This window comes from Macaca thibetana, chromosome 13 (genome assembly GCF_024542745.1).
Source record: "Macaca thibetana thibetana isolate TM-01 chromosome 13, ASM2454274v1, whole genome shotgun sequence".
Lineage (NCBI taxonomy): Eukaryota > Metazoa > Chordata > Mammalia > Primates > Cercopithecidae > Macaca > Macaca thibetana.
The window spans coordinates 80,105,800-80,119,179 of NC_065590.1; the positions used below are offsets into that span (position 1 = coordinate 80,105,800).

At 42.5% G+C, this 13,380-nt stretch overlaps 2 protein-coding genes across 2 annotated transcripts in view; one reads left to right on the plus strand and one right to left on the minus strand.

The window, feature by feature from the left end:
* The window catches only part of LOC126933728 (EMILIN-1), a 150,440-nt gene that overhangs the window by 74,017 nt on the left and 63,043 nt on the right, over nucleotides 1-13,380 (minus strand). The window lies entirely within an intron of this gene.
* The window catches only part of PREB (prolactin regulatory element binding), an 84,857-nt gene that overhangs the window by 58,898 nt on the left and 12,579 nt on the right, over nucleotides 1-13,380 (plus strand). The window lies entirely within an intron of this gene.

The window sequence follows — 13,380 nt, forward strand, 5'->3', positions numbered from 1 at the left end:
AAAAAAAGAGACTCAGTTTAGATGTGTGGGAACTGAGATATTGGGAAGTGAAATAACTTGCCCAATGTCAAATATCTGTTAAGTGGTGGGGTGGGATGAAAACCCAAGCCGTCAGTTGGACTTGGAAGGCTACCCCTCACCTGATGCTAGCCTGCCTCCCATAGGTTACTCACATGTCTGTCCCTGTGCTAGACATGAGGTCTCTGAAGGCAAGGACCATGGCATTCCTGAGTTGCATCACATCCTCCAAGAGCTAGTTAGGAGAAGGTGGGCTGAAGGAATCGCGAATCTGCCACAGCAGCCCCTTCTGTCTTTCAAGGACCTCTGCCTGTAGCAGAATCCAGTCTGCATGTCCCTTGTCCCCCATTCTTGAACCCCAGGGGAGATCAAATAAGTGAAGAGAAAGTAAAAAGGTGGATGAACAGTGAGAAAGATATGCAGCCCATCACAGAGAAAGGGAAAAAGAGGCCAGGTGTGGTGGCTCACGCCTATAATCCCAGCACTTTGGGAAGCGGAGGCAGGCAGATCATGAGGTCAAGAGATGGAGACCATCCTGGCCAACTTGATGAAACTCTGTCTTTACTAAAAATACAAAAAATTAGCTGGCTGTGGTGGCGCGTGCCTGTAGTCCCAGCTACTTGGGAGGCTGAGGCCAGAGAATTGCTTGAACCGGAGAGGCAGAGGTTGCAGTGAGCTGAGATCGCGCAACCACGTTCCAGCCTGGGTGACAGAGCAAGACATCGAAAGAAAAGAGAAGAGAAGAGAAGAGAAGAGAAGAGAAGAGAAAAAAGAAAGATCAGTAGAAACAACCTGCATGTCCATCAGTAGGGAAGTCATTAAATAAATTCTGGCATCTCCATACTATGAAATAATGTACAGGAATAAAAATAATGACAGACCTTTCTTAAATGACATGAAAAACTCTTCAAAACATAGAGTTGTGAAAAAAGCTAGTTGTAGATCAATATATACAGTAAGATCCCAGCTGCATAAAAAAAAACACACCAAAAAATAAAAAATAGAAATGTAAAGTTTTTTGTGCTTATGTGAACATATGAAAAAGGAGATGGAAAAGATGTGCATCAGGCCGGGTGCGGTGGCTCACGCCCATAATTCCAGCACTTTGGGAGGCCGAGGCAGGTGGATCACCTGAGGTCAGGAGTTCAAAACTAGCCTGGCCAACATGGCGAACCCCTGTCTCTACTAAAAATACACAAATTAGCCAGGTGTGGTGGCAGGTGCCTATAATCCCAGTTACTCGGGATGCTGAGGCAGAAGAATTGCTTGAACCAGGGGGCGGAGATTGCAATGAACTGAGATCACGCCACTTCACTCCAGACTGGGCAGAAGAGCGAAACTCCATCTCAAAAAAAAACAAACAAACAACAACAACAACAACAACAAAACCCAAAAATTATCCGGGCATGGTGATGCATGCGTGTACTCCCAGATACTCGGGAGGTTGAGGCAGGAATCACTTGAACCCAGGAGGTAGAGGTTACAGTAGGCTGAGATCGTGCCACTGCACTTCAGCCTGGGTGACAAAGTGAGACTGTCTCAAAATAAAATAAAATAAAATAAAAGCAGTGCAGCTACCCCTTTGCTCCCTCTTGGATCGCTCACTCTGGGGGAAGCCAGCTGCTGTCGTGATGATATCCAAGCAGCCCTGTGGAGAGGCTCATATAGTGAGGAACTGAGGCCTCTCACTGACAGCCACCACAACTTGCCACCCATGGGAGTGAGCCACCTCGGAAATGGATCCTCCAGCTCCAGTTTGACCTCCAGATGACTGCAGCCCTGGCTGTCGGTTTGAGTACAACCCATGAGAGACCCTGAGCCAAGAACACCCAGCTAAATTGTTCTCGCCCGTAGAATTCCTGATTTATATAGAAGCCATAGAAGATAATAAATGTTTATTGCTGTTTAAGTTTGGGGGTAATTTGGAAGCAGCTATAGATAACTAATGTAATATGTGTTACTGAAACCTGTGCATTGTTGTATGAATACATTTTAAATTTACACAAATGATAATTGTATTAGCCAGGTGCAGGGGTGCATGCCTGTGATCCTAGCTTCTCAAGAGGTTGTTGGGGCAGAGGGGAAGATCACTTGAGCCCAGGAGTTCCAGGTTATAGTGAGCTATGATCGCGCCACTGGACTCCAGCCTGGGCAACAGAGATAGAATCTGACTCAAGCAATCCTCCCACCTATCTTAAAATTACAGGTTTCAAGCAATTAGGTAGAAAATCAATAAGGATATAGAAGACATGGGAAACCATCCTGGCTAACACGGTGAAACCCCGTCTCTACTAAAAAAATACAAAAATTAGCCGGGCGCAGTGGCGGGCGCCTGTAGTCCCAGCTACTCAGGAGGCTGAGGCAGGAGAATGGCGTGAACCCGGGAGGCGGAGCTTGCAGTGAGCCGAGATCCAGCCACTGCACTCCAGCCTGGGGGACAGAGCGAGACTCTGTCTCAAAAAAAAAAAGACATGGGAAACATTATAAACCTACTAAACCTAACAGACATCAAATAACACTCAACAACACAATACTACACATTCTTCTAAATTGCACATGGAAGATTCTCCAGAATGGATCACATGTTAGAGTCTCCAGAATGGATCATAAAACAATCCTCAACGGGCATGGTGGCTCATGCCTGTAATCCCAGCACTTTGGGAGGCCGAGGTGTGCAGATCACTTGAGGTTGGGAGTTCAAGACCAGCCTGACCAACATGGAGAAACCTCATCTCTACTAAAAATACAAAATTAACCGGGCGTGGTGGCACATGCCTTTAATCCTAGCTACTTGAGAGGCTGAGGCAGGAGAATCGCTTGTACCCGGGAGGCGGAGGTTGCAGTGAGCCGAGATAGCTCCATTGCACTCCAGCCTGGGCAACAAGAGTGAAACTCCATCTCAAAATAAAATAAAATGAATAAAACAAGCCTCAGTAGATTTAAAAGGACTGAAGTCATACAAAGAATATTCTCCAACCACAATAGAATTAAATTAGAAACCAATAACAGAACTAACTTTTGGAAATTCACAAATATACAGAAATTAAACAACACATCCTTAAATAATCAGTAAGTTAAAGAAGATATTGCAAGGAAAATTAGAAAATACTTTGAGATGAATGTAAACAAAAACACAACATACCAAAATCATGAGATACAGCTAAAGCAGTGAAAAAGAAGGAAAATTTATAGCTGTAAATGCTTATATTAAAAAAAAAAAAAAAAAAAAAAAAAAAGGCCAGGCACAGTGGCTCACGCCTGTAATCCCAGGACTTTGGGAGGCCGAGGCGGGCAGATCACCTGAGGTCAGGAGTTTGAGACCAGCTTGCCCAACATGGCAAAACCCCATCTCTACTAAAAATACAAAAAAATTAGCTGGGTGTGGTGTCAGGCACCTGTAATCTCAGCTACTCGGGAGGCTGAGGCAGAAGAATCACTTGCAATGAGCTGAGATTGCACCACTGCACTCCAGCCAAGATTGCGCCACTGACAAGAGCGAAACTCTGTCTCAAAAAAAAAAAAAAAAAGTTAGCCGGGTGTGGTGGTGCATGCCTGTAATCCCAGCTACTTTGGAGACTGAGACAGAATTGCTTGAATCCGGGAGGCGGAGGTTGCAGTGAGCTGAGATAGTGCTGTTGCATTCCAGTCTGGGCAACAAGAGCAAAACTCTGTCTCAGAAAAAAAAAAAGAAAAAGAAAAACAATAGAGAAAATTAGCAAAACCACAAATTGGTTCTTTGGAAAGATCAACAGAATTGATAAAACTTCAGCTAGATTGACAAGGAATAAAGGAGAGGGGACTTAAATAATTTTTTTTTTTTTTTTTGGAGACAGAGCCTCATTCTGTCGCCCAGGCTGCAGTGCAGTGGCATGATCTTGGTTCACTGCAACCTCCGACTCCCAGGTTCAGGCGATTCTCCTGCCTCAGCCTCCCGAGTAGCTGGGACTACAGGCGCACACTACCACGCCCGGCTAATTTTTGTATTTTTAGTAGAGATGGGGTTTCACCATATTGGCCAGGCCAGTCTTGACTCCTGACCTTGTGATCCACCTGCCTCGGCCTCCCGAAGTGCTGGGATTACAGGCGTGAGCTACCCTGCCCGGCCTTAAATTATTAAAATAAAGAATTAAAGAGGGGAAATCACTACTGACCATACATAAATGAAAAGGATTTCAAGGAAATACTATGATCAACAGTATAGGCCAACAGATAATTTACATGAAACAATTTCCTAGAGAGATATAAAGTACCAAAACTGACTCAAGAAGATATAAAAAATCTGAAAAGAAATAAAACAAGAGATCAAATTAGTAACTTTAAAACTTTCCACAAAGAAAAGCCCAGAACCAGATGGCTTCACTGGTGAATTCCACCAAATATTGAAATAATAAAGAATTAATACCAACCCTTCACAAACTCTACCAACAAATAGGAAAGAACACTTCCAACTCATTCTATGATTGTTCCCTGAAAAAAACTGTATATGTAAAGTGACCCTCAAATGCTGAAGGAGCCGAGAAGCCAAAGAAGGCAGACAAATCCAGTTTGTCAGTATAGGGTGATTAATTAGGAGGAACTTACAGATGGAAGCATGGTCTTGGGTGGCTGCAAGACAAGTAGATCTCTGAACCTCAACCCCCAAGACCCAGGGCTTATATCATGGGGGAAAATAGACACATAGTCTGGAAGGAATGTGTAGGTGGCTCAGAGAAGGCTGCAGGCATCACACCCTATGACAGATGCCACAGCACCAAGGGTTGTTTTGGAGAAAAGGCAAAATTTACAAAGAATAGGTGTTCCTACATAAAGAGTAATACATCAATTAGATATTTTGGAGTCATTCCCAGACTCAGGGTTAGTCAGAAGTTACATGACAGATTAGCATTTAAAATAAAGTCACTCTTGTCCCCACAATAATGTCAGTTTTACACCAAAATCAAAGACCTCACAAGAAAACTACAGACCAATATCCCTTATGAATATTTACACAAAAATCCTAAACAAAACACTAACAAACAGAATCCAGCAACATATCGAAAGAACTATACACCATGTCTGAGTGGGATTTATACCAGGAATGCAGGGTTGGCTTAATACCCCAAAATCAACTAATTTATACACTATATTGCTAGAATAAAGGACAACAACTACATAATTATCTCAACGGACGCAGAAAAAGTTGTTTGACAAAATTCAATACCCCTTAATGATAAAATCATTCAGCAAACCAGAAACAGAAGAGAACTTTCTCAATTTGATGTGAGCCCAAAAGTATCTAAGACAGGTGTCAATCAATTTAGAAAAATTTATTTTACCAAGGTTAAGGACATGCTTGTGACACAGCCTAGGAGGTCCTAATGACATGTGTCCAAGGTGGTTGGAGTACAGCTTGATTTTATACATATTAGGGAGACATGAGACATCAATCAATATGTGTAAGATGCACATTGCTTTTGTCCAGAAAGTCGAGACAACTTGAAGTGGGGGCTTTCAGTTTATAGGTAGATGAGACAAACAGCTGCATTCTTTTGAGTGGTTTTTTTTTTTTTTTTTTTTTTTTTTTTTTTAGACAGGGTATCACTTTGTCACCTAGGCTGAAGTGCAGTGGTGCAATCTTGGCTCACTGCAGCCTCCACCTCCAGGGTTCAAGCGAGCCTCCTGCCTCAGCCCCCAACTAGCTGGGACTACAGATGTGTGCCACCATGCTCAGTTACTTTTTTTGTATTTTTTGTAAAGACAGGGTTTTGCCATGTTGGCCAGTTGGTCCTGAGCTCCTGAGCTCAAGTGATCTGCCTGTCTTGGTCTCCCAAAGTGCTAGGAGTATAGGTGTGAGCACCCATGCCCAGCCACTTTTGAATCTTTGATCAGCCTTTCACTGAATATACAATTTACATGTGAGAGGGGGCTAAAGGAACAGTCACTTAAGCCTTAGTCTGGATCAGTGAATCTGCATTTTTACATAAACAATAGGACAGAGGAAGCAAATCAGGTATGTGTTAGTATCAGGTGAGCAGAGGGATGATGACTTTGAGTTCTGTCCTTTAGCCTGCACCTGTGAAGATAAGCTATGGATTTACATTGCCAAGGTGAAATTCAACAGAACTGTTTGACCTACAAGGAATTTCCTTGCGGGCAAACTGTGAAGGAGGTAGGTAGCTTTTTAAAAATCTTTTTCTTTCGTTTTTCTTTTTGAGATGGAGTCTTGCTCTGTTGCCCAGCTTGGAGTACAGTGGCGTGATCTTGGCTCACTGCAACCTCTGCCTCCCAGGTTCAAGCGATTCTCCTGCCTCAGCCTCCCAAGTAGCTGGAATTACAGGCTCACGACACCATGCCCAGCTAATTTTTTTTTTTTTTTTTTTTTTTTTTTTTTTGTAGAGATGGAGTTTCACCATGTTGGCCAGGCTGATCTCGAACTCCTGGACTCAAGTAACCCACCCGCCTCAGCCTCCCAAAGTGCTAGGATTACAGGTGTAAGCCACTGCGCCTGGCCACTTTTTAAAAATCTTTGTAGCTAGGCCGGGCGCGGTGGCTCAAGCCTGTAATCCCAGCACTTTGGGAGGCCGAGATGGGCGGATCACGAGGTCAGGAGATCGAGACCATCCTGGCTAACACGGTGAAACCCCGTCTCTACTAAGAAATACAAAAAATAGCCGGGCGAGGTGGCAGCGCCTGTAGTCCCAGCTACTCTGGAGGCTGAGGCTGGAGAATGGCGTGAACCCGGGAGGCGGAGCTTGCAGTGAGCTGAGATCTGGCCACTGCACTCCAGCCTGGGCTACAGAGCGAGACTCCGTCTCCAAAAAAAAAAAAAAAAAAAAAAAAAAAAAAAAAAAAAAAAAAAAATCTTTGTAGCTATCTTATTTAGGAATAAAATGGGAAGCAGGTTTGCCTGATGCAGTTCCCAGCTACTCAGGAGGCTGAGGCAGGAGAATTGATTGAACCCAGGAGATACAGACACAAAAAACCCTTCAAAAAAATCAATGAATCAAGGAGCTGGTTTTTTGAAAAGATCAACAAAATTGATAGACCACTAGCAAGACTAATAAAGAAGAAAAGAGAGAAGAATCAAATAGATGCAATAAAAAATGATAAAGGGGATATCACCACCGATCCCATAGAAATACAAACTACCATCAGAGAATACTACAAACACCTCTATGCAAATAAACTAGAAAATCTAGAAGAAATGGATAAATTCCTGGACACGAACACCCTCCCAAGACTAAATCAGGAAGAAGTTGAATCCCTGTATAGACCAATAACAGGGTCTGAAATTGAGGCAATAATTAATAGTCTACCAACCAAAAAAAGTCCAGGACTAGATGGATTCACAGCCAAATTCTACCAGAGGTACAAGGAGGAGCTGGTAACATTCCTTCTGAAACTATTCCAATCAATAGAAAAAGAGGGAATTCTCCCTAACTCATTTTATGAGGCCAACATCATTCTGATACCAAAGCCTGTCAGAGATACAACAAAAAAGAGAAGTTTAGACCAATATCCCTGATGAACATCGATGCAAAAATCCTCAATAAAATACTGGCAAACCGAATCCAGCAGCACATCAAAAAGCTTATCCACCATGATCAAGTGGGCTTCATCCCTGGGATGCAAGGCTGATTCAACATACACAAATCAATAAACGTAATCCAGCATATAAAAAGAACCAATGATAAAACCACATGAATATCTCAATAGATGCAGAAAAGGCCTTTGACAAAATTCAACAGCCCTTCATGCTAAAAACTCTCAATAAATTCGGTATTGATGGAACGTATCTCAAAATAATAAGAGCTATTTATGACAAACCCACAGCCAATATCATACTGAATGGGCAAAAACTGGAAGCATTCCCTTTGAAAACTGACACAAGACAGGGATGCCCTCTCTCACCACTCCTATTCAACATAGTGTTGGAAGTTCTGGCCAGGGCAATCAGGCAGGAGAAAGAAATAAAGTGTATTCAATTAGGAAAAAAGGAAGTCAAATTGTCCCTGTTTGCAGATGACATAATTGCATATTTAGAAAACCCCATTTTCTCAGCCCAAAATCTCCTTAAGCTGATAAGCAACTTCAGCAAAGTCTCAGGATACAAAATCAATGTGCAAAAATCACAAGCATTCTTATACACTAATACAGACAAACAGAGAGCCAAATCATGAGTGAACTCCCATTCACAATTGCTTCAAAAAGAATAAAATACCTAGGAATCCAACTTACAAGGGATGTGAAGGACCTCTTCAAGGAGAATTACAAACCACTGCTCAACAAAATAAAAGAAGACAAAAACAAATAGAAGAACATTCCATGCTCATGGATATGAAGAATCAATATCGTGAAAATGGCCATACTGCCCAAGGTAATTTATAGATTCAATGCCATCCCCATCAAGCTACCAATGACTTTCTTCACAGAATTGGAAAAAACTACTTTAAAGTTCATATGGAACCAAAAAAGAGCCCGCATTGCCAAGACAATCCTAAGCCAAAAGAACAAAGCTGGAGGCATCACGCTACCTGACTTCAAACTATACTACAAGGCTACAGTAACCAAAACAGCATGATACTTGTACCAAAACAGAGAGATAGCCCAATGGAACAGAACAGAGCCCCAGAAATAATACCACACATCTACAACCATCTGATCTTTGACAAACCTGACAAAAACAAGAAATGCGGAAAGGATTCCCCATTTAATAAATGGTGCTGGGAAAACTGGCTAGCCATATGTAGAAAGCTGAAATTGGATTCCTTCCTTACACCTTATACAAAAATTAATTCAAGATGGATTAGAGACTTAAATGTTAGACCTAAAACCATAAAAACCCTAGAAGAAAACCTAGGCAATACCATTCAGGACATAGGCATGTGCAAGAACTTCATGTCTAAAACATCAAAAGCAATGGCAACAAAAGCCAAAATTGACAAATGGGATTTAATTAAACTAAAGAGCTCCTGCACAGCAAAATAAACTACCATCAGAGTGAATAGGCAACCTACAGAATGGGAGAAAATTTTTGCAATCTACTCATCTGACAAAGGGCTAATATCCAGAATCTACAAAGAATCAAACAAACTTACAAGAAGAAACCAAACAACCCCATCAAAAAGTGGGTGAAGGATATGAACAGACATTTCTCGAAAGAAGACAATTATGCAGCCAACAGACACATGAAAAAATGCTCATCATCACTGGCCATCAGAGAAATGCAAATCAAAACCACAAGGAGTAAAACTATCTCTACTGACAGATGACATGGTCTTGTATATAGAAAACCACAAGCAATCTAGTAAAAAAAAAAAAGAAAAGAAAAGAAAAAAGAAAACATTAGCATGAATAAGCAAGTTTAACAAAGTTGAAGAATACAAGAACACAAATAACGATTGTATTTTTACACACTAGTAATAAACAACCCAAAAATGAAATTAAAATAATTCCACTTAACAATAATATCAAAAACAATAAAATACCTAAAAGTAAGTGTAGTAAATGTAATAAAAGAAGTTCAAGATTTGTGCACTGAAAACTACAAACACTGTTGAGAGAAGTTAAAGAAGACCTAAAGAAATGCAGAGACTGCCCAGCACTTTGGTGCAGGCCCGTAATCCCAGCACTTGAGGAGGCCGAGGTGGGAGGATCACTTGAGTCCAGGAGTTCAAGACCAGCCTGGGCAACACACGGAGACCCAGCCTCTACAGAAAATACAAAAGTTAGCCAGGAGCAGTGGCGTACACCTGTAATCCTAGTTACTCAGGATGCTGAGGCAGGAGAATTGCTTGAACCTGGGAGGCAGAGGCTGCAGTGAGCTGAGATGGTACCACTGCACTCCAGTCTGGGTGACAGAGGGAGACTCCGTCTCAGAGAAAAAAAAAAAGGGAAAGCAAGGAGCTAAGAGTTGCCAGCGAAAACTTCCTGGGGTAGGGGTAGGGTGGGGGCAGGGTAAGGGGACATGTTGCCGAGGCCTGGGGTCGTGGGCCCATGTGTCCATGCCTCACCCAGGGACTGGTCGCTGGAGGTGAGGGTCCAGGGTCCGGGAGTCTGGGGCCGTGTGACCCGGGGGGTCAGTGGCCAGACGTGGGTCTCCAGGTGCCGAGGTGGAAGTGCCGCCCGCCTGCTGGAATGTCACCCATGGGAGGTACCTGCTTGGCAAGTGCAGTCAGCGCAGTTTGGTCTGCCCAGGCAGGAAGAAGTGGGGAAGGAGAGAAGAAAAGGAAGGAGGAAGAGGGTTCTCAGTGATTTCTCCAAAAGGAGCAGAGGGAGCAAGGGAGCCACCTGGGAAAAGCCCGAAGTACCAGCTCACCTGGAGGAGGAGACGGCTCTGCAGTGCAGTGTGGAAGAGAAACCATTAAATCAAAAACAAATCACCTCTGGAGGAGGCAGCTTCTAGAATGGAGGGTGGTGGATACACAGAACCTTTCTGGTACATTTGACCGTGGACTCATGGAAATATTTTGCGTAACTTAAAAAAAAATTTAACGCGATTCCTAAAATTGATACCTAACAAGCAATTCCATGTTATGGACCTTTGAATCTTAACTCAAACGAACAAACTGAGAACAATTACAAAGCAATTGCAATAATATGGGCAGTGACTGAATATAGGCATTGTACGTTTTATTGTAATTCTGTTATTGTGATCTTACTTCTTCAAAAGACCCTTTTTAGAGATAATTACAGAAATATTTCCAGATGATATCTGATGTCTTGAATTTGTTTCCAAATAATTTGAGGGAGAGGGTGGAAAATACAGATGAAACATAATGGACTACGATCTAGTAATTATTGAAGCTGGTGATATGTACACGGGGTTTCATTATATTATACTCTTATTTCTACTTTTGTATATGTTTGACATTTTTGAATAGCAGATTTTCAAAATGAAAGGAAAAATTGTCTTCAGAATCTACTTACTAGAGATAACTACCAAATTATAAAAATGATAGGGAAAAGGATGTGAAAGAAAAACAGAAACTTGGTTCTCTAAACTCACAACACCTAAGTATCAGGCCTCTGAGCCCAAGCTAAGCCATCATATCCCCTGTGACTTGCACGTATACATCCAGATGGCCTGAAGTAACTGAAGAATCACAAAAGAAGTGAAATTTAAATGGCCTGTTCCTGCCTTAACTGATGGCATTCCACCACAAAATAAGTAAAAATGGCCGGTCCTAGCCTTAACTGATGACATTACCTTGTGAAATTCCTTCTCCTGGCTCACCCTGGCTCAAAGAGCTCCCCCACTGAGCAGCTTGTGACCCCCACCCGTGCCCACCAGAGAACAACCCCCTTTGACTGTAATTTTCCTTTACCTACCCAAATCTTATAAAACGGCCCCACCCCATCTCCCTTTGCTGACTCTCTTTTCGGACTCAGTCCACCTGCACCCAGGTGAAATAAACAGCCTTGTTCCTCACACAAACCCTGTTTGGTGTCTCTTCACACAGATTCGAGTGAAACTAAGGGGAAGTTAAGCATGAGAACTGAGTCTGCAAAAAACTGCCTTCCTTTTGTTCCCAAACAGATAGCTGTAATTTCACATACTTTAACTTATGTAAAAATGTAGATTTACTGGTATGTAGATTTACTAAAAATGTAGATTTACTGATTTACTTCCCTGGTCCTTCACTGAGTGCTAATCAGAACTTCAAAACAATGCAACCACTTGCCTCATTGCCTACCCAGCCTCCTTTGTTTTTTTTGTTTTACTTTTTTTTTTTTTTTGTTTTTGGCCTCCCCCTCTCTGTCTCTCTCCGCCTCTGTCTCTCTTTCTTTTTTAAGACAGGGTCTTGTTTTGTTGCCTGAACTCCTGGGTTCAAGCAATGATCTTGCCTTGGCCTCCCAAAGTGCTGGGATTACAGGCGTGAGCTACAGTACCCAGCTTCTGCTTGTTCTTTCTCTTGTAAATATTGAAGTTCCCCAAACCCTCAGATCCCACTGTGCACAGGTCTCAGATCCTACTGTGACTTGTGTTTCTTTTCCCCTAGTAGGTCCTCATCTTCAGCAAAATAAACCTCTAATTGATTGAGATCTGCCGGCATCACTTTTTGGTTTACAAGGATAAGTAAGAATATGGTGATGTAGACAGTGGCAAACTCTACAAGGACAAATGAGCAAGTCCGTCCACAGAATGGCTCCAAGGAAAAAGACCGAGGTGGCACCTATCCATTAAAATAAAGTTAAGGGATTTATCAAGGATTCACAAAATGCATGGGGCACATTTGACTTGTTTTGTTTTAAAATGCTGAAATAATATTAAATTGAGATGGGGTATTACCATGTTGCCTGGGCTGGTCTTGAACTCCTGGGCTCAAACAATCATCCTGCCTTGGCCTCCCAAAGTGCTGGGATTATAGGCATGAGCCACCCTACCTGGCCTACATTTGGCTCTTGATTCAAACAAATTGGTAAGCATTTGTAAGACAATAAAGGATATTTAAACATTGACTAGAAATTTATATTTATTTTAGGTGTGAAAAAATTGTGCTTATGATTTAAAATAAAAGACTTACATTTCTGGCTGGGTGCGGTGGCTCACGCCTGTAATCCCCGCACTTTGGGAGACCGAGGCAGGCAGATCACCTGAGGTCAGGAGTTCGAAACCAGCCTGACCAACATGGAGAAACCCTGTGTCTACTAAAAATACAAAAATTAGCTGGGCGTGATGTCTCATGCCTATAATCCCAGCTACTCAGGAGGCTAAGGCAGGAGAATCGCTTGAACCTGGGAGGCGGAGGTTGTGGTGAGCTGAGATCCCGCCATTGCGCTCCAGCCTGGGCAAAACTCCGACTCAAAAGAAAAAAAGAATTAAATTTTTGAGATATATTCTGCAACAGTTATGAATAAAATGGTGTGATGGCTGGGATTTGTTTGGAAATTACCCACAAGGAAAGTAGGCGGGACATAGAGAAAAATTTTCCATGACTGGTAACTGTTGAAGCTGGGTGACAGGCACATGGGAGTTCATTTTATTTTAGTCTTTACTTTTGTATGTGTTTGAAACAGTCCATAATAGACGCGGTGACTCATGCTTGTAATCTCAGCACTTTGGAAGGCCGGTGGCGGGGGTAGACCAGGAGGTCAGGAGTTCGAGATCAGCCTGGCCCACATGGTGAAACCTCGTCTCTACTAAAACTACAAAAATTATCTGGGCATGGTAGTGAGTGCCTGTAGTCCCAGCTACTGGGGAGGCTGAGGCAGGAGAATCACTTGAACTACAGAGGTGGAAGTTGCACTGAGCCAAGATTGTGCCACTGCACTCCAACCTGGGCGACAAAGCGAGACTCCATCTCAAAACAAACAAACAAACAAACAAAAAAGAAAGTCAGAGTCTTGCTCTGTTACTCAGGCTGCAGTGAGGTGGCATAA